The 25167-nt window shown below is 43.7% G+C and overlaps 1 protein-coding gene across 12 annotated transcripts in view; it reads left to right on the top strand.

The window, feature by feature from the left end:
- Window positions 1-25167, top strand: part of Khdrbs3 (KH RNA binding domain containing, signal transduction associated 3) — a 166806-nt gene that overhangs the window by 26460 nt on the left and 115179 nt on the right. The window contains exon 1 of one of the 12 annotated variants that reach the window (XM_059246929.1): window positions 276-404. The exons of 7 other annotated variants lie outside the window; for them this stretch is intronic. The gene's annotated coding sequence lies outside the window, so the exon portion shown is untranslated. Of the gene's footprint in view, window positions 1-275; window positions 405-974; window positions 1216-1684; window positions 1707-4461; window positions 4630-18677; window positions 18782-25167 lie in introns of those variants that run through there. 4 more of the 12 variants (XM_059246927.1, XM_059246931.1, XM_059246930.1 and 1 more) reach the window with 4 other exon arrangements.

Here is a 25167-nt window from a genome sequence, read left to right as displayed (position 1 = left end):
CAGCACTGTTGTGTTTCTTCATTTGCTCCCTCAAGTAAGCCCAGGTGAAGAGCACATCCATCGAGTGCTGTCTCCTTAGGAGGAGTAACAGGAAGACCGGGGCCATCTTCACTGTTCGTATTGTGATGCCCACGAAACGGGGCTCATTAGTTCACACGGTTGGCCGGCCTTTAGAGCTCATTTGTACCGTTGGGGCTGGATGCAGACACTTCCTCTGGCTCGGAGCATCTCTTGCACCTTCAGAAGATCAGTTCAGCTGTCAACCCCCAGGTTCCTCGGGTGGACCGAGAAGGGGGTTCTTACAGAAGGTCTGGTCTTGGGACCTCCGCAGCTTCCTTCCCGGGTGGCCTCTTCACTCCGTTGTCACTGAGTTTTTGTGGGTGCTGCCAAGGCTTCGAGGGGTTGTACGTGTTCACCTTCTGCGGGAATTCAAACTCACTGCCTTTAACACCAGCGTCTCTCACCAATCGGAAGTGACATTCCTGAAAGCTCTCTGTCTGGGCTGGAGGCGTGAGCCCTAGGCACAGCCTGTGGAGGCTTAAGAACAAATGAAGTCAGAGGGCGTTGCAACCGTCTAAGGAGCAGCAATTAATGAGCACCTGCCACTCAGCTTCTGCTCAGCAGGTGCTCAGCAGTGAGCTTCCCTGTGTCAGTAACCCTTAAAAACAACAAAGTAAGCAAATACAAAAAAAACCCTGCTTTTTTAAATTATTACTATTTTTCCTTGTTGATCCTGGAGAGTAACTCAGGGCCTCGCGTGTTTTAGGCAGATACATTAGGACAATTGCAGCCTATTTTTTTCTCTTTTTAAAAATGAGGAGAGGGCTGATCCAATGAGCAAGTTGCTTATGTGAGGTCATAAAGGTAGAAATTGGAAATCCTTTTTGTGCTATTCCATCTGACTCCTCAAAATGTATCATTCTGCTCATAACTGGGTTGCTACCTTGTGGCTGATGTGTGATCAGATCAAAGGAGTCTTGTCCGCTGCACTAAGTGGTGTGACTTCCTCCCCTTCCTGTTCTGCCTGTGGACCTGGCTTTGTGATTTCTCAGCAGCATATGAAGGGAAAGATAGCTTCAGAGGTCACTGACTCAGACAAACACCCAGTCCTGTCTGTTTTACACTGTTCTGAGGGACGGAAACCTGGGTACTGTCAGAGCCAAACACAGCCCTCACCTTAAAGAGAAGATGAGATTATTTATTGTGGAGCCATATGTGAGTGACCCATGAACAGAGATGTAGATCACCCCAAATTCCATGCTCCAAGTGAAAGCAGTTTCATGAAGGCTTATAGGTTCACAGAACAAAGAAAATGTCAAGCCACGGCACGGTTAGAATACACTCGTGGATTATCAGAAGGGTGATGACGGCAAGATGGCTGCAGCTGCCACTAAGATGATGGCTTCAGCTGCCCATGATGATGTGATGATGATGTGCTCAGCTTTGGAGTTGGTGGAAAGTGAGGGTCTGCTAAGGAAATAGATGCCAAATGGTTTTATCTCTTAGTCATGAGATATTCTGACACAAAAGAGGGCAAGGAATGGCTGTTCAGGGGCTAAAGCTGGCCTGACCTAAGGTAATTGGCCTCTAGACTTGAGACATTCCAACTTCTCCACATCACTGTGTTCTAATCAGTCAGTCTGTCTCTGCAGACACAGCTTCTTTCCAGGAATCTCCTTGACAGTACATAAGACACTTCCTTTGAGGTAATAGAAGCACTTTTTATCATTAAGGGATGCCTCAGCAGAGGCCTCCTGAGCTGAGCTGTCCTAACTGTGAATCCAGGCCTGGTCACAGCTCTTGTACTGAAAGCCTTTCAACACCTCTGAGCTTCCTTTCTCCTCCTTTAACCCTGAGTGAACTGGAGAAAGCCCTCCTGATGCAGTCTTCTGTAGCCTTGTGTGCCCACCTGTCACAGCACTGATCATCGCCCTTCACGGTAATTCTCTCTCTAATGTTAGACTTCCCTACTGTAAGTTATGTGCTAGAAAATGTGTCTTGTCTCTGGGAGGATTCTGCAGACAGTGTAGGCTCCAGCATTGTCAGGCCAGTAGATAGAGAGGTACACGTGACTGCCCGCTTGATGGTTGAAGGTTAGCTGCTTTACTGTCTTCATGTAAATAGGGTACTCATGCACTCAGTCATCCAAAATATACTATGTCTGCAAGTTCTCCGAGGAGCCGAGGAGGGACAGGGACTGAGAAGTAAACCTGCTGTTGAGATCATTTGGGAGTGAGAGGACATGTGGGGATGCCCCCAGTGTATACTGTCTAGCATCAGTCTAGTGCCTGTGCCTGGACAGAACTCTGCAGTAGCATTTAAAACCATTTTCATCGTGTGTGTGTGTGTGTGTGTGTGTGTGTGTGTGTGTGTGTGTGTGTGTGTTTTATCTATTGCAGTGGTTCTGCTCACTTTTCTCTTGAAACTGACTGGGTGTGGGATTTCTCTGACCCTACAACCATAGGCAGTTTGGTTATCCATCCTTGTGGGCAGACATCTGATTGGAAAGGAAAAGAGGTGGAAGGCACAGAGAATGTGGATGTTGCAGTTATGGTTGAGATATGTAGGCTTTTTCAGGGCATTCTCTCGCCTTGTTTCTTACTGTGTTATTTCGAAGAGCATACATGAAATGTGAAGACAGTACTTAATCGGTGATACCTGATTCTGGCTGTCAGCGTTGCTTGCCTATATTAGCTTTCTGTTTCAGTTCATTACAGTGGTCCCACACAGGGATGCTATTATCTACAACCATATGACTAAAGAGAGAGTCAGAGATGAGGTAACTTGGCCAAAGCGTTGGAGCTCTGAGGGGCTGAGACGCAAACCCACATCTGACCTGCTCCTAACCTAGCATTTCTACCCCCGACACTGATGTATTAAATCTGTTGGGCTGTGTGCTCTTTTTCTTCTGTAAAATGCAAGTCACACCCTTTTCCATCTGCAACTTGATCTCCTAGTATAATCTCCTTGTGTGTTGTGAACTCTCAGATATGACTGTAGCTAGCAAGCCACACTTTTGTTAGGGCTTATCCCCTGCACATCTTAGTCCCTCCTTTCACTACAGTTGTTTGATGTCCTTAATTTCCACTCTGGAAACATCAGTGGTTTCAGTGCATTTATCTTATTTACTTTGTCTTTTTGAGTTTTAACCTTGCCAGGAGGAGAGAAATTTGCTGTGGATTTTTATTTGATCAATGAGACTTTTTTTTTTATACCACAGAAGTGAAAAAAATATTTCCCCCTTTATGTAGTCCTCTCTGCTACCCCCAAATTGAAATGAAATATAAGAACAGTTGTTTTGTTGCTTTTAAGATAAAGTTCATGGTTGTAGTCTTTTATTTTTGGTTGTGAGCCTAGCCTTTAATGGCCGAACCATCTCTCCAACCCAACAGTTGCTAGTCTTTAACAGCTAAGGTTAGCCTTTGGGATTTTATTACACACACACACACACACACACACACACACACCAGAAAACCATGTTTTTCTATTTTGAGATACAGCATCTCACTTAACTGCAGGTGTTGTGTCCTGAGGACAAAACATCACAACTGTGACATTCAGACTTGTGCCTGCAAAGATTCCAGAAGAGGTGGGCGGGGAGTGCAGAGGCCAGGCTGGAAGACTCAGTTCACTGTGAGGCGGTATTTGCCAAGACCTGGTAGTTTGGCTACATTTTTTAAAATAAAGCAGTAGAAGTAATGAAGCAGCTTCCATGCAGAGGATAACTGCTCCCTCTGAGTCTCTTGATGGCCCTCTATTTCCTGAAGCAATTGGCATTGGTTACACAAACTAGAACTTGATTCATTAGCAGGTGAAGAGGTCTGAGTGTTGGAAGATTAGGGAGAAGGTTTTGAAATAAATGAGGCTGCTTGGAAGAGAGCTGTCTGGAAAGAGAGCGCACATCCACCCCCCTCTTCTCAGGAGGAGGGCTTGTTCTCAACTATAGGCTGACCCTCTTGGAGAGAGCCAGGGGCTCAGAAATACTGCCTAGAAGAGTGAACCTCAGAACACATGTGGTTAGTTAATGTTACTTAGCCTAGTTCATGGCTGAAATAAAGAGGATTGGAAGCCTTAGGATTGCTTAAGGTTCCAAGATTCCGAGCCCTGATGTGCCGGAAAGGACCCTCCTTCATTTGCCACCTTCAAAGATTAATTAAGACTGTGGATTAGTTTTATCTTTTTTTATATTTATATATATTTAAAGTGCCCAAAGTGTTGGTCTGCTCTTCAGTAGGTCCTCAGAGAAGACTGTTCTCATTGCCTTCTGCACTTCAGCTATGTCTGAGAAAGTTCTGGCTGAACAGACATTTAATTTATGCAACAAATGGAAGCAAAGCTGTTAGAATTCCAAACTCTTTGTCTTTCATTCTGTTGTTTTCTTTCTTAGAATTTAGGGACTTTGAACCTATCAGGCATTGAAGCCAGATTCCCTAAAGGCATAAGCCTTGGCCTTCACTCTTGGCAAGCCACATAGAATCCCAGCCACCAAGTGAATCTTGTTTGGGGCAGTTTTTAGTGTGATGTTTCTGAGTTGTAGAAATCATTTCCTGAAGCACTGAATGCATTTGAAAGAAACAGAATAGAGTCAACAGATTTGAGAGGAAGAAATAGGTTTTTAATTCACCCGCAGTAAGATTTATAATTGTTTTATCAGTTGTCTAAAAATACATTTTATGTAATAAAGATTGCAGGTTCAGGAAGGAGATGCTCTGAAGTGGATCAGGCCCTTTAATTACCAGGTCACTCACAGCAGGGGAAGCTGGGACAGGGGATCCAACAGCCACTGGCTGAACAAAGGCTATCCTGACATTCATAGACTCTAGAGGCGAGGGGCCTCTGAGTTTAGCATCCTGAAGGTACCAGGTAGGATTCGAGGTGTGGTTGACCCTCTGCAGGGACAGCCTCTGTGATCTGCAAAGTATAATTTGCTGCTCCTTCCTGTTAGAAAGTAGAAAAGTTGGAGTGTGGAAGTATTTTTGATTTTGTTCTATTATCTGTTCTTCTGAGACAGGACTCCCGTAAAAGCTGCCCCAGAACTCCTGATGCTTTTACCTCAGCCTCCCAAGTGCATAGATTACAGGTGCATGCCACCATGCCCAGCCCAGCCTTGTTGCTGTTCATCCTTTTGTGTCGTGTAATGGAATTTTCTTTAATGTGCTCTGGAGCCTCGGAGTCTGCATCTTTTAAAGTGAGCTTGCAGTCACAAGCACACATTTTGTGCTACTGTTTTGTGGACATCCTCACCCTTTGCAGTCTTTCGTCTGTGACCTTAGACTTAGCATGTAGTGCATGAATTTTTCTCTGCAGTTCGTGCGAGTATACCTTACACTTGCTGAATGTTATTGGAGTGTTTTAATGGTAAGGGGCTGCATGGCCTGTAGGGGATCTCAAAAACCCCCTTTTCCACCTATACAAGTGCTTCCCTAGATTTCTTAAGCCATGCCATAGTAGAAGCTCAGGATAGCGTTTGTGGACCTTCCTGTCTACAATTTGCCTACCTTGTCTATAGTTTCCCCACCTTTCAGTCTTAACATTAGACACTAGATACCATCCCTTCTTTCCTGTACCTGACATTTTTAAAGTTTATTTTTGACACGTATGTAACGCATGCTAGTTGCTTCCACCCACTCTCTTCTGTCTGCAGCCGGCCAGCCACACATTGGTGTCTTTAAGCTTTGTTTTGTGGCCCACTTGGTTTTGACGTGGCCATCTGCAAGAGCATGAGTGTGGATCTGTTCACTGGACCCTGGTGGACTCACTAGTGGCCACACAAATAAAGATGGTGACACCCCCCTCCTTCCATCAACAAGCCAGTAGTTCCCCAGGGACGGATCAGACCTCATTAGCTCCCAGGACCAACTGTTAATAGGCCCAGTCTTGTGCAGGCAATCACAGCTTCTGTGAGCCCTTGATTGCCATGACTTAATCATACCCAGAAGGTAGTGCTTCATAGCCCTCTTCATTATCATCTGGCTTGTAGATTCTTTCTTTTCTTTTGATACGTTTTCTGAGCATTAGGGGTGTGAAATAGATGTCCAGTTTAGGACTGAGCACTCAGCAGCCACTTATTCTTAGCACCCTAAGCAGCCCTGAGCTTCCACCTTCACCTGTCTTCACTGGAAATAGAGGCTCCTCTCATCCAAGGTTGAGAGCAGCACTCATCTATGCATATAAGTATAAATATTTAAAAGGCAATTTGACAACATGTCCACTTAGCAGAACAGCAGTAGTATTAGGTAGCCTGTAGGGCCTATGATCGTCCAACCATGGATTTTTGACCAGGTTTACAGTGCCAGGCATGTATTCCTAATTATGGAGCAGGGCTCAAATCCAGAGACTAGTTGGTTACACTCAACAGATGTGTTCCTGTTGCACCAGTGTGTCGGGTTGGTGTTGGAACATGCAAGGTCCACAGCTGCATAAAAATCATTGTCATGTTTTCTTCCTCAGCAGCCTATGTAGCACCTCCCTACACTGTGTACTATAGCCAGCAAGGAGGGTGCTTTCAGTTCAGTTTTAGCTTGATTTCTCTATATCCAGCACAAAAGTGTGTGACATCTTCAGCAGCGGGTCTTACCATCTAGTTCTGATGGGCAATCAAGAACACTGGTGATACTATTACTGACCAGTAACTCATAAAAAAGACATCTCATACCTGATGCTAGCATTTTCATTTGGCCATGAAGAAACATGGGTGCAAATGATAGAGTTTGTTCTTAGTGGTTTCTAGGCCTGGTACCTGAAGCATACCATTAATCTCAGGACTCTAGAGCCAGATGCCAGTACTCCTAAATAGTCAAGGTGACCAGATGCCACCCGTGTGATGTTTTGTTTTTGTATTATGAACCAGTTTGTAATTTGAACCCACTTTTTTTTTTTAATACTTAGCTCTTCTAAATTAAGTTCTTATTTCCTTATTATCATTGATTTATACTTGCTTATTGCAGGTGCCAAACAGCTATACAGTGATGCCTATCTGGAAGCCATAGGTTAATATGCTGTTCGGAGAATATCATAAGCAAAACAGGTGACTGAATGGCTCCATCAAGTATCACTTGAGGCTATTTTTGCTTTTTCCTCTAAGCAACTTTTACATTCATCTTTGCTCATGTTTTGGCTTCATTTGTTCCCAGACTTTAAGATCATAGAGTTTAAAGGACTTGGCTGGTCACAGTGCTTGTATGTAATACCTGTAGTACAGTTCCTTTGTCAGAAGCATAATTAACAATATGATTTGTACATCCACTGCCTTCTGGTATTCACAACACAGTTTGTAAACTTAATTAGTTTTTGAAATAGCAAATGTTTGGGAGATGATAAACATTTTCTCTCTGAATAATGTGTTGAATGGTTGTATATTCATAGAAACGTACTCTGTGCTGCTCAAATTAGGATGCTGATAGATACACTTGGCAAGGTGAGCATCACCTGCAGTTGCGTATTCTCAGATTATATTGTCTCTCCATGCCTTTCACAGGGGACAGCAGAAATTTAGCTCAGCTCATTTAGCCTCCGAGAATATTCATTCTGGTTCCATTCCTTCGAGAACGTCTATGCTAAGGTCATTACATAGATTGCATTTTCCTGAACAGTGATGGCAGTCATTATAATATCCACCAGGAAGAGGGGTAGTCAACAAACACAGTGGTGAGGCAGTACCGGTAGTGATTGCCCTCTGCCCTCCGCTCTCAGAGATGTGGGTAGCTGAGACCCAGGATGGGAAGCTACTCTCTGCAGCTTCTAGAGATGCCATACATTATGCTGTGTGCCCAGGGACACTTTCTGGGCCTTTTCTTCAGTGCCTCATTACCACTAATAAGTCACAAATCTTAAAAAATGAAATTATTTGGCTTTTCAAGAAGTATTGGACAAGAAGAATCAAATCAGAAGGTCTTTGATGTCATAAAAGCAGTAAGAAGGGGAAAAAAAATGCCTAGAAGGAAACTAGAGCTCGTACATCAAAGGACAGCAGCTGGGTGCAGGAGAGCAAACAGGGGTGGTGTTCTTTATGTCCCCACAGTGACACTTGTCACCTGTAATGAACTAGAAGTCACTTGTCACTTCATTTCCCAGGCAGACCCCGAGTCCTTTGGTAAACTTGTCCCTAACACTTTACCCATTGAGCGACACTCTGTTGTAGAGTGTTGGGCAGGGAGTCTCCACTTCCCTTTGTTTTTAGAGCTAGCTGAAGGGCATTAGGCATTTTGCGGGACCTTTGGGAATCTCATCTACTTCTGCATAGCGTGAGTTTTGGAATGTGTAACTCCTAGTTGGGGATAGGCATAGATAGCAGACAGCTCTCTCAAGATGTTTGATGTGTCATCAGATGCCATCGCCCTTATTTCCCTTCATTGTATTTTACTGGATTTCTTGAGGATGTCGATGTACTCATAACCCCCAAATATACAAATAATGAAAATTCTGATTGTTGGGTTGGTGAGGGCTTTGTTCCTTTTCATTTTGTTTCCAATTCCAGTAGTTAATAGCTTCTGAAATTCCCCAAACCATGCACACCTTCAGAAGCTATGGTCACTTCCCTCAGAAGACAAGCCCCGCCCTCTGAGGGCCTTTTCCAGGTTCTAAGGTAACAAATAGTGAATCTTGGTTCCAGTTTCCGCAGCATTCCCATCAAATGACTTCCTTTTGTTGCTTCATTGGCTTGCTGCAGTCCCTGTGGCTCTTTCTTTCTTTCTTTCTTTCTTTCTTTCTTTCTTTCTTTCTTTCCTTCCTTCCTTCCTTCCTTCCTTCCTTCCTTCCTTCCTTTCTCTCTCTCTCTCTCTCTCTCTCTCTCTCTCTCTCTCTCTCTCTCTCTCTCTCTCTCTCCCATTTTTCAAGACAGTGTTTCTCTGTATAGCCTTGGCTGTCCTGGAACTCATTCTGTAGACCAGGCTGGCCTAGAGATCTGCCTGCCTCTGCCTTTGAGTGCTGGGATTAAAGGTGTGCGCCACCACCTCCCGGGCTACGTGGCACTGTTTCTAAGTGACTTCAGTATTCTCCAGTTTCACACACTCAGTGCCTGTCTATCCAATTCTTTCTATTAGATCCTTTCTACTGAATCAGCTGGTGTAATTTCTATTTCCCTGGCTGGATCCCAACTGATAAACCCACTTGCGAAGTTCTTCAGCTATGGGGAAAGCACCCAGGAGCCAGCAGACTGTAGTCTTGCATGCCAGACACCATGCTAGGAGTTTTGGAGAGCCTCAGTGATCCCAGCAACCACGAGCATCATGCAGAAGACACGGTATTGGAAGGCAGACTGAGCTGGAGTGAGAAAAGCTTAGTCTGTGAGATGCCCATCATTCTACAAAAGGGTACAGCTCAGTGGATATGGAGCTGAGAGACAACAGTTTAACTGACACAGGAGGTCTATGTGTGAAATGAAGTGACAGGGACTTCCATTTTGTTAATTCTAAACTTGGCTCTTTGTTAATGGCTATCAAGTCTCACTGTGCTACCAAGAAGAATATCATCGTTTATTTGTTCCTGTCCATTCAGCAGGTGTCTTTTGATGCATGCTATCTATATTCAAGGTACAGAAAGTGATTTTGGATTTACAGAGATGAATAGTGCAGTTTGCAGTGTCTAGGAGCTAGTCAGTGAGACAGATTGTGAAAATGTGTAAATCTCCAGGCTGAATGGAACCTTTGTATCCAGCTTGCTGTCAGATGATTGACGCGTCAGACATTGCTGAGCGGCTGTACTAGACTGGGCTCTTGGAGAACTTAAAGCTCTAAAGTAGCCACTTCTAGATTAGCCAAATGCTGATGTATGTTAGAATCTCATGGCTGTAAATAGAACTGTTGCTCCTTTGCAATTTCTTCCCTTTAGTCCTGATTCTCCTCAGCCTCTTCTTACTGGCCATACTTAGCCAAAAGTACTTGTGTAACTGTTACTCTCTCCTGGGCCATTATCCTTTAGTGTAAACATTTTGAGCAATTTCAGCTGCTTAACTAGGCATTGCTGACCAACCTTTTCCCGATTATTGCCTGTTCTGTAGAACTTTTCAGGCTTTTCTTGCATTTTCCTCTTAATAAAGTAGTGATACCTCAGCTATATTGCACATCTATCTGCCTTTGCATTATGGCTTTTGGTGAGCCAGTTGCCATGGGTGCTGAAGCCAACACCTGATCTACAAACACCTTTGGATCTCTGGTCCTTTTGGTTTTGGAATGTTTATCTTAGTTTATCACTGGTTCATAGATCATCAAGTTGTACTTATCTTAGCAAATAGACAATAGAACACCTGCCTAAGGTAGTCACTGTTGGCTTCATGCACAAAAGCTCTGTCTTTACTCTGACTCTGTGTCACTCGCCCAGACAGGCCATGTAAGTAACAAATGAGTCACACATTCAGCCTTAGAGTAGATTTGGCAGGTGAAACATCTGGGTTGCACATTCACTGAACTGTATACGTCCTTTAAAGTTGAAGGACACAATGAAAACAGATGTGTCATTGGCAACATTATTTTTTTGTAAGACCCCTAGATAAGCTTAATGTCTAACTCAGTTTAGAATATAAAGATTTGTACCTTTTAAAACGACATCACTGAAGGAAATCCCCAGCCTGGTTGTCAGGTGTCAATAGAGTCAGGCAATGCATAAAACGTGTCTGGAGGATCATCTAGTAGGGAGAGTTCTCTTCAGCTTTAGGGTACATGTGGACATGTTCATTTTCAACAGTTGTATTCATCTCTACCAAGATGTATCATGTCCTCTGAGGCTGTGACTATTAAAGTATATGCTAATCGATATTGCAGAAGTATGTTAACTTTCTGTCATGCTTATTAAATAAAATCTGAGTGACAGAATGCATGTTTATGCTGCAGTTATATTTTGCTATTCAATATTTTATACTCATTTGAAAGTTCTCAGATGGCTAAGATCATTGGGCATGATGTGTGTTTGCATGTATTATTCCTACATTAAAGTGTGTTGATAGGTGTGTGTGTGTGTGTGTGTGTGTGTGTGTGTGTGTGTTGGCGCGAGGGGGGGGGCGTCTCTTGAGGATTCCTTGATGCCTTTTTTCTCTCTCCTGGATGTTTCCTTTGGGATCTAGTTGTAACCTCCGACCATTATATATAGCTTTAAAATTGTGTTTTAAATAAAAGTGACCCCTTCAGATAATAGCATACAAAAAATGGAATTTAGTGTCTCACACTTCTTTCCAGACATTTATTTGCTCTCACCTTTGTGTGTGAGTGGGATAGATTATGGACCTGACCTAAACATGTGTGGTAACGAGATGATGAATTCTGCTTTGATTTTATTTTGAAGTTGGTCACTGTATGTATTATTGTCCATCTAACCAATAGAAAAATACTCATTTGTAATCTTATTAGCTACAAAAGTAATAGAGAGTAAAATGCTTGTGTGATATGGTTGTTATAGAATGTTATTAGTGCAGTCATATTTCTATCTCAACGTGTGGTAATGCCAGCGGGATAAATGAGAAAGACATTGAATCTTCACACAAAGGAAATGGGTTTTATAATGAGTGTGGTCTGAACAGAACTAATCTCTTTCTTGGATCATTACTCTACCTAATCATAAAACTTTTTTTAATTCAAATCCTTGCAGGGTTCTAATTGGTGACCTCGGAGCTTGATAATTGTTTAAGATAACTGGTCCTTTGCAGAGTACTTAATGGTGTTTGCAATTAAAAGTGAGAAATGGGCTTTAATCCTGAGGTACAACTAAAAGGCAGATTTTCTTTTTCTTTAATAGTAATTCTTACTTTCTCTTATATATTATTGACTTAAATCCTTACTAACTCCAATTATTCAAACAGTCTGTGGGCTTCCTGAATATTTGACAGATGCTTTGAGTTATACTAATGATAATCTCTCTAGTCTTTGGAGTAACCAAGGGGTTATTCTGTTTGGGAAGACAAGCCCGGGCCGGCTTTGTTGTCCTTGTTGCCTGGCTCGTTGCCTGGCTCCGTCTTTCTGTTTGTCCTTTTTGGTGGTTTGTGTAGTCACTGAGCCAATCCCTCCTACCTGCTTCAAGAAATACTTACTTTAGACCTTCCTTTTCGTATTGTCAGATGAAGGTGGTCTGAAGAAGAGAAACGTGCCAGCTTTTGTCATTAGTACCAATAAAATTGCATGTGGCCGTGACCCCAGCCACCCACCCTCCTTCCGTGCGCACAGCTGAGGTTGGAGATGCTTGCATGGCTGTGTGCTGTTACGTACGTCTGTAACTTCCTCGGCTGCTTCTGTTAGGTTTCTTAGTAAAGAGTGGCTGTCAATGAACTTCCTTTCCGTACAGAAGTTCCTGGACAATATACTTAGTCTGTTCTGTTTGCTTACCTTTGGAAGATTTTGTTTTGTCTCAAAACCATCGTATTTGTAGGGTGGTGTTTGTGGAACAGAAGAATTTGACTCACACAGTTCTAGAGGCAGACTTCAGCTCTGCCATTTGTAAGGAGAAGGGAAGGGGTAGTTTCTGTTCTGAGCAGTTACAAGAACTAAATATAGAAAACTTCCATTATATTGTCTAGAATATAGTAATTGCTGAACTCCTTAGATTCCTTCTGCTAATGTTAGGGTCCACCCAGTTTATCTTTGCTGTTTAGTCCTTATTGTTTCCAAATTACAGCAGTCATTTTTATTAATAAGTTAGAGTTTAAGGGCCAGAACACAGCAATTCTTAAGGCCTTGAAGTAAGGAGGTAAACTTAGATTTCATTGACACAGTGAACAAGCATATCTTTGTATTTTGTTCACTGTAATGTCGTGTGTGTGTGTGTGTGTGTGAATATAACTATAAATATCAATCAAGGGGACAGTACAAACAATGTAAAGGCAAGTGTTGGCAGTGGTGCAGAAACCTTTCACACTCCTGGGGAAATGTGAGTTAGTACAGCCCCTATGAAAAACTGTATAGAGATCTCAGAGTTAGAACTAGGACTGCCATTGAGCCCGGCATCTACGTGAGGGAAGTGCAGGCACTAAGCAGAAGAAATGTCACTCTTTGATGCTTTTCCTGGCACTTCACATCGTAGCTGAGATGTGGAGTCAACTGTCCAGTAGGGGATAAATACATAAGAAAATGTCCAAACTGCCCCATGTATTTGACTCAGGGAACACACTCCAGCCCACTTACTGTCCTCAGACACTGAGATTACTAGGCTACAGGAGTCCAAAGCAGAGCTTGCCAAGGTGTCTGAGGAAGCAAAGCTGTTTCATTGTCTGGACAGGATCTGGCTTGCAGTTGTTGGCTCTTTCCCCTTGGTGGGGTGTGAGTTTCCTTTTCCAGAGTGATGATGCTCTCAGAGCTGTTTCTCTTTCCTTCTGTAGGAATACAGGGAGGTTCACAGCCATCCTAGGTAGTGCTGGCCCGTTGTTGTTGTTCTAATGGAAGGAATAAATCACAAATATGTTATTGTAAGCAGTAGCTTGTAGCCCTGGCTCTCCTGGAACTCACTCTGTAGACCAGGGTGTCCTTGAACTCAGAGATCTACCTAGCTCTACCTCCCAAGTGCTGGGATTAATGGCATGTGCTGCCACCACCACCTGACCTGAAAGACAGTTTTATTAAAGTTTCTATGGGGGAGGGGGTAGGATAGACAAGTTGAAAATCTCACCATTTGCCAGGAAGAGGGGAAATGGAGGAAAAAACCAAAAAAATAAAAAAACATGCCTTTTAAGTTTGGCCTGGTGGTCAGAGAAACAGTCAGAAAGCTCAGAGTGTAAGGGAAAGGAAGATTAGGGATCTATATTCAGAGGGCTCTCTCAGTTCTGGCTTCTACTGTCCTAGGGCAAAGAATTGCACCAGGGACTCGTGGCTAGTTGGAAATAGAAACAGAGAAATCTTTTTAAGAAGGGGAAAACAGTACAGTGTGGTGACACACTCTTTTAATCCCAGTGCCCTGGAGACAGAGAAAGGCCGCTCCCTGAGTTCCAGGCCAGCCTGGGCTATATATGGAGTTTCAGGCCAATCAGGGCACCTAGAATGGGGATTGTCTAGTGAGTTGAGAAAAGAGCCCTAAAAATATTGAGCCAGGAGGCCCGTAACCTCTTTCCCATTTTGCCCTGGTCTTCAGATGAAGCCTAGGCAGTCTTCAGTTGCTAACTGGCTACTTTTGTGTGCTAATCTTGATGTTTCACTCTCCAGTCTTTACTCCACTGCCACACTTAGAATAACATTCTGAGTGTCCCCAAATGTAATGACAATCCAGAGCACCTTTATTTTGTACTCAGAATCAAAGTCGCTCCTGGACAGTAATAACGAGAAAAAGTGAGCAGTGAGGCCCCAGGCCTTGGATGTGCAGGGTGTCTTAGGCACTTTCTCCTGTGAATTGATGATTCCATCTGCCTTGTGGGATTGCTGCAGGGATTACCTGCCTGGGAAGTAATCCATAACTAAATTCCAGTGGTCAACAGCATTACTTGGCTTTCTTAATTACCCTTGAGATGTGAAATTAGTAATGTCATCTTCTTTCCTCTTTCTTTGTCCTTTCTTCTAGATGAATGTGGCTGCCATTTCCTTATGTGTAGGTTTTAACCTTATATTTTGAAATTAATGAAATTAATTTCAAATTGATTTGTTTCCAAAAGTGCTTTCTATTTAGAGTACCACTTATTTCCCATTAATGATGTGTTTACATGTATTTATGATGAGCTTGTGCATTCTTACTAGGCAGTGACAGGTGTCTACTCTGCCATGTCACATTTTTCTTCTCATGGACACTCTTTGCAAGATGATGAGCTGAAGGAGTCATTGGCGGTTAGGCAGGTTTTAGCATAACAAAGTCTGCTTTGGATGCAGGAGGTGTTCCTTTAGGCCTGCATGACTTAATTAAAATAATTGGTAATGAAAACATTTATAGGGTTGGAAGTTAAAGTTTTCTTTTCAGACCAGCAGGTGCAGTAACACTGTAATAATCTATCAGGTAGGATTTCTGATGGGTGAAGATGCTGTATACATGTCTTTTAAGATCAATCTTGAACCCCAACTGCACTGTTACACTTACTTTAAACTTGCTTTCTGAATGTTGAGCATGTATTTTGTTCTTCTTACGTGAACTCATTTTAGTATAGGTTTTTTTTTTTTTGATTAATGTTTTTAAAGCATTGGTTGTGGTGATTGGGGAAGGCTGTGGTTCACACCTCTTCTGCATTGTGTAGGTTGGTCTGCATTAGTAAGGGCCCTGTTAACCTCACCCTTCTTTGTGGTGCTGGCTGATCTGTATTATCCTCTCACAGGTCTTAGACACTCTCATGAATTCTTAACACAATACCTACCTACCTTTCAAAATCTACTAAATCATGACGTTTAGAAGAACACTTCATCAGTGGTTACCACCTCTTTATGCACTTGCTGAGTTCATTCCAACTATTTAAAAACAGCTGTTCAGCCATTTAGAAACCATGCATGGATCCCTTGCTGTCTCAGCACTAGAGACTGGAACACAGCAAAGGTGTAGGAACAGAGGCGTCTGTCTTCCCTAGACCTCATTCTTTGGGGGAGTAGAAGACTACGAACATGGAGTACAGTGACACATCCCCCACAGGTTCTGGACAGTGGGAGACCTGGGCTCAGGGAATGCTTTAACTTAGAGTTGTATACAGAGCTGTTATTTTTGGGTTGTTCAAAAACTACAGAGTTAAACTAGAAAAAAAAATGCTGCCATTCAAGAACGTCCTATCTCAGGAGACACTTTATTTGGTAAATGTGAGACACTCAGGTAGAAGTTGCCTTTGTCACATTACTGTCCTAACTTTTGAGTGCATCATCATCTGTCCTCATGTTGACCCTGGAGGATAGGTGCACTGATCTCTATTTTTCTTCCCTTTTTTGATGGGTAATCAGTGATACAGATTTGGTGACCCTTTTGATAGCCATTCACAGTAAATGACTATCATTTCCTGAGCTCTTTGAGGTTTTGTATTTTAGTTTCTTCTTGGAGAGTTTGTGTATTAGTCTGGAGTCTCCAGAGAAACAGAACTTTATAGAAATCTAATCTAATTTCATATACATTAAATCTCATATATAGTGGCTTATTAGGCTGTGGTCTAGCCAGCCCAACAATGGCTGTCTAACAACTCAAAGTCCAATAATCCAGTAGTTAGCTCACAGGTGTTCCCAACCCTTTGGGTTTTAGTTAATTCCAGATGTAGTCAAGTTGACAACCAAGAATAGCCATCACAAATCCACCCCTCATCAACTTGACACACAATCACGTCTCCTTACATCATGCTAATTCCAGAATAAAAACAATAATCTGGTCATAATTATGCTTAACATGATGTAACTATCAAACATACAACCACAAACACATTGTATTTTTAACTAAGTGATAATTATATCTTACATAACTATCCCTTGTACAACCCCAAACACATAAATTTTACAATAGGTGGCAATGTCCCTAGAGAGACATTCTTTTGGTATTTCAAACCTTAAATGTGATAACCATTAATGTTCTCTTAATTGATGATACATTACATAATAACACAAGGAAAGAAAACACAAATATCTGTACAAACACAATCTTAAAAGCATGACAGAAATACTCCTCAATTATAATCCTCGTTTCTGCAACTGATCACATGGCCTTAGCTGGTTTGTATAACTACCTTCCTCTACTACCCATTCTGTATTTCCTCCACCACTAGCAACCCCTCAGCAGGTCTTGGTTCCTTTCCTGGAAAAGTGACCCATACTTCCATCCTTGAAGGGCCTGTGCCCTTTGTCATCCTGCCTGGATTGATAATTTCCCATTGGATTTAATCACTGGACATGGTAGCACTAAGAGATTCCCTACAGGATCTCCTGCACTCCAGACACAATCTTTCTTACCTCCATTGTGGAGAAGCAATTCAATTTCACTATGGCAATCTGGATCAATCACCCACTGTTATTCCTTTCTTAGTCTGTTCACTTAAGGCCATCAGAAGCCCTAAGTGACCAGGCAGAGGCTGATCTTCCATTTCATTGGAATGTTTCTGTGTTTCCTGGCAGGAGCACCCTCCCTCTGTAACCCAAACTTCTAGGCCAGCAGAACTTACAGTTGTGGGAACAGCAAGCAAAATTTTCCTAGTGTGGCTCAAGGGGGAATAGTGAGTGGAACTGTTCCCTTTTCTACCTCTTGATTCCTGGACCCACGGGTCCTGGCTATGGGAGAAACTGTACCATATATTTTTATTGGCCACTGACTCAAAGCATATACAGCCTTCTGTAGAACCCTGCCTCACTCAGCCCTCCAGGCTGCTGCCACCTAACTGGGGCTCCATGTCTTCGAAAGGCCATTCCATCTTTGTCAGGCCAGCTGCTTCAGGGTGGTGGGTAACATGGTAACACCAGTGGATTCCATGATTGTGGGCCTACTGTCGCACTCTCTATCAGTGAAGTGGCTTCCTTGGCCAGAAGCAATACTGTGTGGAATGCCATGGTGGTGGATAGGCGTTCTGTAGGTCCACAGATAGTTTTGGCAGAAGCATGACACACAGGAAAGGCAAATCTATAACCAGAATAAGTATCTATCTACTCCAGTAAGGACAAAGCGTTGTCCTTTCCTCAGAGGAAGTGGTCCAATGGAGTCGACCTGTCACCAGGTCACCAGAATCGGCATCAATTCAGGACCAGTATCCAATAGACCCCAAAAAGTCTGTTTGATCCCTTCACCCAGTGTACAGTTACCCTTGTAAAAGGCCATAGGTCCCTCTGGGGAAGGACTGGGGAAATATTAACAGTGGGACTGGGGAAGGCTAACAAGAAAACTCTTAGGTATTCTTTCAAGGTCCTTCTTCAGGGGAACCTTGTCATCCCTTTTAAGGGGTTCTAAATCTGCAAACTGACTCAAGTCTGGAAACTGGTTCATGGGCTGTGATTCTCTTTTGCCATGCTCCAGTGGAATTTTCCTTTCATTTGAGATTTTTTTTTCACTTATACAGAGAAACAAATGAGGCATCATGATTGATTAGCCAGTACCAAAGGTCCGTACAAGTCACGCCACCAGTCAAATCACTTTGCCTGCGCTGCCTATTACTGGTCAGTCCATTATGGACATTGCTCTGTCTGGGCTGCCCATTACAATAGTGATAATCACTTCCCTTTGGCGATCAGTACTGCCACCTGGCCCAATTAAACCCAGTGCATTTAATTCATCCAGCTGAGCAGCAGCATCTCCAACCCTAAGGTCTGTCACAAGGAAAAGGGTGACAACAAAGCTCTTCAGATGTGCTGGTGGCCCTCTCACCATCTTATAAAGTAGTGAAGGACATGTCTTCTGGGTCTTCCCATTGTAGAGGATTAGGTTTTACACAGCATACCCACTCCCTGATCCTTAGAATCCTGTTGTTAACACTAAGACAAAAATATCAAGCATCTCCAGCTACTTTTCAGTAAGCCAGCTTTTGACAAATGCTTCAGCTAACCATTCAAACAAATTTCTGACACCCTTTTTTAATTGTGCGGGCTTCCACACTAAACCTAGAATCTACTCAGAGGGCCCATATCAGTAAACTCAGCCTGATCCAGTTTTATGTTCCTTTCATGATTATTGCACACTCTTACAATCCATTCGCACACATATTCCCCAGACTTCTGCTTGGATGAATTAGCAAACTCATTAAGCTCTTTAGTAGTGTAGACCTCCTCATGGACTACACTTTCCACCTCCCCTTTAGGAGCCTGCTGAGCCTGAAGTCTGATTATTGGTTTTGAGACAACTGTCTGTGGGCCCTGAGGGACATCAGTGTTGTCTTGCCTGGCATCTCCTTCAGAGAAAGTCACTGTTGGTTTGGCAGACAATGAAGGATTCATTTCCTCAGTCAAAGGTAGAAAGGGCAATATTGCAGGGGGTGGTGGTGGTGGGAGCATTTCTTCTGCGAGGGTGGAGAACCTTCCTCAGGTGAGAGAAACCTTTGAGAATCGGAGAGTTCAAAGCCATCAGCTTTAATAGTGTCCTCCCACACATCCCCATCCCACCCTCCAGGATCCTGTTCCTTAGCAGTCAGTGCCCTCACTGTAACTGCTGACACCCTCTGAGGCTGGGACTTGAATTTTCACTGTTGTTCCGCCAACCTTAGGATGAGGGCTTCTATTTGGTTTTCTCCAACTTGTGCTCTTTGGCTGCTGGAGAGAGAAGAGCCTCTTCTAGACCATGCTTCCTTTAGACAGTTTCTGCACCATGTGGAACTGGTCAGTTTTATGACTGAGCTCCTTGCTGTCCTTCACCATATTCTGAGATGCTAGAAATTGGTTAATTTTTATCACAGAGCTCATTTTTTCCTTTGTCAGTTTATCTAGAGATGCTGGGAGCAACTGACCAGAACCATCATTTTCCTTGTTTTTTTCACAAATTATCAAAAGTTTTATATAGTCAGCAAATTCATTGCCTTTCACAATTAGTAAATCAGGATAATCCAGTGCGTTTGTCTGATTAAGTTTGTAAACTAGTTTACACCATGGGCTTTTAATGCTCTCTTAGATGGAGGGGCCTCAGTGACTGTAGGTATTGGCAAAATGGAAAGCCCATTTCAGATACTTACAAAATTCATCTTTATCCTTCTGTTGGTCTAGAACCACTTCTGGTACCAAAATCTGTATTATTCAAGGTACTCTAGAGCAATGGTTCCCAACCTTCCTGATACTGTGACCCCTTAATACAGTTCCTCATGTTGTGTTGACACCCAACCATAAAGTTATTTTTGTTGCTACTTCATAACTGTAATTTTGTTGCTGTTATGAATCATAATGTAAATATTTTTGGAGATAGAGGTTTGCTGAAGGGATTGGGACCCATGGGTTGAGAATTGCTGTCCTAGAGAAATAGAATGTATAGAATATATAGAATGTATAGAGTGTATAGAGGGAGAGAGGGAGAGAGAGAGACAGAGAGAGAGAGACAGAGAGAGAGAGAGAGAGAGAGAGAGAGAGAGAGAGAGAGAGAGAGAAAGAGAGAGAGAGACTGATTGATTTTTTACAGGCTGTGGTCAGCTAGTCTAACAATGGCTACGTACAAATGGAAAGGCTGGGAATCCAGTTGTTGTTCAGTCCGTGGGGCTGGATGTCTCAGCTGGTCTTCAGCATACATTGGAATCCCGAAGAAGCAGGCTCCAGTGCCAGTGAAGGAATGGATTTGCCAGTGAGAACACACACACACACACACACACACACACACACACACACACACAAAATCTGGATTAAAAGTGGGTCTTCCCACTTCAAATCATTTAAGAAAAAAATCCCTCACAGTTGTACTCAGGCCCTTGAGTTTTAGTTAATTCTGGATGGAGTCAAGTTAACACCCAAGAACAGCTACCACAGTTCATCAGTCTCTAGGAAGAATTCAGCAGTCAGCATTGGATTCAAGGGGTTTGAATTTCAGAGATGGGCCTCTCTGCCATCCCTCTTCCTATTGTGGGTGCTGATCAGTGTGTGCTTTTCCTTAAAATGGTGAAATGGACCATTTGTATTGTGTGTGAAGCATGCACAGCAGGGAGTCCAGTGGCTTTTGCACCTGGCTGGGCCTGTGCCCCTTGCCTTTGCTTTTTCTGGTGCCATTGCTGCTTCTGTTGGAATGTCTTGTTTTTACTTAATTCTGTAGGGTACTTTGTCAGTAGAGGAATCATTCTCTACTCTTCATTTGGGTTTACGTCTTGATCAATTCTTGGTGCCACACAAAATTCCTTTAGCCCTACTTTCGAACCTCAGACAATCACTGTCACTGAGGTTTTGTCATTCCAAGCTTCTCCTGACATGGAAACAGCACTTTTCACAGCCTCAGTGCAGGAGAGGAAAGGAGGAGGAGCAGATGTGCCTGTGTTCACAGAGCCTCAGGACACTTGGGGGTTACAGCTCTCAGAATACTGCTACATCTCATTTCAAACCAGACAGGGCTTGTTAGTTGTTCACAGTAGCTGACGTTGAGAGGTAAGTTCACCAGAGAACACACAGGGACACTCTTAAAGTCGAGTAGAACATCTGTATTGCTGGCTGGCAGCTGCATGGGGAACTTGCCCCAAGCTTGCATCCCAGAGCTGCACCACTTTCTGTCTTTTATTCACAAAAACCTCATCCTTGTTAGCAAGAAGCAGAACTACAGAAGCCAAAAACAGAGTAGGTGCATTTAGGGTCTTTCCACTGGGGGACTTCCCTGGGACCACTGACTTAGCCTTTGCTCCAGTTTTGGCAGGTGGTGTAGCCTTCATGCTGGGTTTCAAAGCCTGAATGGGCCTTGTAACATGGCATCAGTGCGCTAAGGTCTGGGGCCTGCTAAGGTCTGAGCTATGGCAGAAACAGGCCAGTGAAGTCGAGGGATCTACGTCCTGTTACAGCAAGGGTGAATGTCGGGTATTGTAGTGAGTGTCACACACGCATCACCATGGGCTGCTCTTCTGTGCTTGCACAGGTGAGATAGCCACAGCCCTGCATTCATAGAATGGAAGGCAGCCAGGGGCAGTGCAGAAAAGGGCCTGCAGGAAGTGGTTGTCGAACAGGCGTACTGTCATATCTTTGCTGGAGGAAGAAAAGTTTATGTGATTTGTAACAGTGAGAATGTGCTCCACAAGACCTGAGCATGGTAAAACCCATATGTGTTCTTTAAAGAGAGAAAGGATTGCCCTTCAATGGTAGAGCATCTGCACTGGAATGTGGAGTCCCCTACTCCTTAGTCTGCCTTTGGCTACCTTCCTAAGCATGGGCATCCTGCTCTGTAAAGAAATGGAAGCTCCTAGAGTGGAAAGAGAATCCACAGTCCTGTACATGAGGAATCATTGTCCCTAAAGTAATAATAATCAGGTTGGCATTGCTATAAGTGATATTCCACCATTCATTGCTTCTCCTCGCCTTTGCTGTGTGGCTTTATGTGTGCTGAGCCCAAGTGGAGCTTCGTTAGACAGACCTGTCGCATGCTTTCCCGATTGCTTCAGGTTGCCAGAGGCCTTACATGTCTGCCGCTTTCCACCTTCCCTGCCACTCTGTCCCTCGGAGGCGGTGTGGACAGCCCTCTTGGTCCTCTGGCCTCTCGTTATGTCCATAACTATATGCTTTCTGCTACGAGCACAGGAGGGGCAGTAAGGAGAAGTGACACCAGCGTGTTTCCTTTCTTTGTTCTCCCTGTGGTGTGCCCGAGTTTGACTGCCTGTCTCTTGCAAGTTCATGGCTCCTGAAGATGCTTCTCTCTCAGTACCTCCCTTCTCCCCTACTCTCTGTCTCCTGTCCCGACTCCCTCCTCCTTCAGCTTGTGCCACGTCTTACCCCTGACCCTACCCCGCCCTTGCTCCCTCATTCCTCTCCATTTTAACCCCTTGAGCCCCTCATGGTTCTTTATTGCTTTGGTTATTCATAGCTTTGTTGCAGTTTTTAAAAAGGTTAGTTTTATTTTACGTGTTTGGATATCTTGCCAGCATGTATGTAAGTGTACTGAGTGCATGCCTGCTCCCCACAGATGCCGAAGTGGGTGAGGTTCCCTCCGAACTCAACTTATTTGGCTGAGTGTGAGCCACCATGTGGGTGCTGAGAACCCAACCCAGGTCCCCTGCAAGAGCAGCGAGTGCTCTTAAACACTGAGCCATCTCTCCAGCCAACATGCTTTTGTGTGTGGCCCTCTGTCAAACTGTTCAGATGACCCAAATTTATCCATTTCTTTCTGGAATCCCGTTTTCCAGGTCAGTTCCTCAACAAGAAAGAAGCTCCAGGAAGGCCATGGTACATTGTGAGAGTTCCAAGCTGATGTGTTCCATAAAAAAGTAAATTCTATATGCGCTCAGCCCAGGAACTTGTTGTTTCCTTAATGCATTCCTTTCCATTCTAGCTTGTAAAAACAATCTACACCCCACCCCCAACACACACACACACACACACACACACACACACACACACACACACAGTCCACATGATTCATTGGATTATTGTTTCCTCAATAAAGCATATGGATGACCTGTTGTTGATACGTGTTAGGGGAGGCCTAGATTTTTGAGTTCTGACTCTGTTACTAATTACGTGATTTTTAAAATCATCATGGAAAATTGTGATTAACATCCATCTGAGACACTGGGGTGGAGTGAGAGCAAGCAGCTGAGACAGTACACAAGGTGTAGGTGATGCTTAGAATGCTGAGTCAGTGTTAGCTCCATTATTTGAAAGTCATGTGTGAGGGAAAGCAGTCGGCTTGGTAAGACAGACCTTAAATAGGAACTAACAGCTGAGGAATCATCAAAGAACAGTGTTCAGGTACTTGAAAGTTGTCTCACTAGAAAGTGGGATTTCGGCTAGATGCAGTGCCTCGTGTCCCAGTATAGGAAACAGGGCTGACCACACAGTGCACCAGTGTGACCCAGTATAGGAAAGAAGGCTGACAGCCTCAGACATTGTGGGTGGTCATGGTGGTACCCCACAGGGAAGAATGGAAGGGAGGTGGAGTTTGAGGCACCCCTTTATGGGGACTTCAGCAGGACATTCAGTACTAGCTCCCGTGCCTCTTTGAATATGGTGTGCACCTCATTGGCCGCTCTCTCCTTACTCTTCACACTCTTAAATGAACCAGGTTCATGTCCCATTTGCTGCTCATTCTAAGAGTTAGCTCTCCTCTTTCTGTGTCTTTACCCATCCTATCTCCCGACCTGTCTGCTCTCACTTTCTGTGCACTGCCCAATCCCCTTTCCTCTAGGACGCTTCTGCTGCGTCAGCTGACAGTTACTGCAGTTCTCTGTTTGTTACTGAACTGTCACGGTTTCATCTCGACATTAAGAACCTGGCCTGCCTTCTCATGCTTCTGTTCTTCTTCCTCCTCTACATGGATCGAAGAGACTCACCCTCCTACCTTAATCTGTCCATCATTCTCTGAGAACCCGGGGCCAGGCATCAAGACCTGGCATCTACCTACTGCCTCTGTGATTGCAAGATTTTGTAACATTATAAGAAAAATCTATGAGATCTTAGTAAAAGTTGTGATTCTCACTGTGTCGATAGAGTACCCTTATAGTAGTGTCTCCTGGGGTCACATCCCCTCACTGAGAAATCCACATTCCTTTGCTTGTAATTTTTCTTCACCAAATCTTTTAAGAATTTAGGCCTGGATTTTTCTGGTTTTTAAGTAATCTTGCACATCCCAAGCTGTAAGCTCCTTTCTGTAGCATTTTGTGCATAATATTACATTGGTCTCTGCCTTGCTCTGTGGATCCCCTTCATACATAGTATATCTCAGAACTAAATAGGCTTTAGATAAATGCTGCTTAGTATTCTCTCTCTCACGACAGGTGAATGTCAGTTCGAGTGTTACAGCTTCTGGAGGGAAAGGTATCTGGACTTATCTGGAAGTCAGGCTATGCCTGAAGCTGGGGTGGGGGGGGATGGTCTCCCCGCAGGATGTAGCAATCCTGCTCCCCTCCTAAAGAAAGCCTTTACTGCTGAGCTTTGCTCCACCTCTCACCCTCCCTTAAAGCAGCTTCCCAGCAGAGCTCTGCTGCTTCTTCTCTCCAGCCTGAGATACTGTTTCTTTTGCTTCAGTCTGCTAAAGGGGAAACCTCTGCAGAAATGTAGTAATCGCCTTCTGCTCCAGTGAAGAAAAGTTATTACTTTTTTTTGTTCAGCCCCCTAAGGGTTTTTTTCTGACCAGTCCCCCTAAGGGGGAACCTCAGCAAAGGTTCTTCTGTTCTGTACCATGGAAAGAACTCTGTTCTGTGCCATGGAAAGAACTTTACCCGAAACTCTTCTAAGAAAGAGATTTATTTGGGAAGGAGGAGTCCAGGAGAGTGGCTGCCTCTGCCAGGGTAGGAAAACCCAGCCAACAACTGAACAGGCAGAGGGACTTACATAGGGCTTCTTAGGGGCAGAGTTTCTCCGGGGAGAAGATTTTCTTCTCAGGGATTGGTTAGTTTTCCTGCTTAGGGATTGGTTAGTTTTCCTGCTCAGAGATTGGTTGGTTTTGTTGGTCAGGGCAGAGTTGGCTCTGATTTCAGGGCCAAACTATGTTTCTTTCACTGGCCCTTTTTAGCCTTTTGGTTCTAGTTTTAGGGCCAGGGTATATTTCTTTCACTTGCTCTGGTTCTAGGGACAATGTGTGTTTCTTAGGTTTTGGATTCAATGTAAGACAAATTGCTAAACGGTCTTATTAATAAAAACCCAGAGCCAGATGTTGGGGTAAAAACTGAGAGATCAGAAAAGCAGAAAAAAGCCATCCACATTCTTACCACACAGAAATCCTCAGCCAAAGAGAGCT

Source organism: Peromyscus eremicus, chromosome 20, assembly GCF_949786415.1.
Source record: "Peromyscus eremicus chromosome 20, PerEre_H2_v1, whole genome shotgun sequence".
Lineage (NCBI taxonomy): Eukaryota > Metazoa > Chordata > Mammalia > Rodentia > Cricetidae > Peromyscus > Peromyscus eremicus.
The sequence above is the reverse complement of the archived record's forward strand: the minus strand, read 5'-3'. Positions and strand labels throughout refer to the sequence as shown.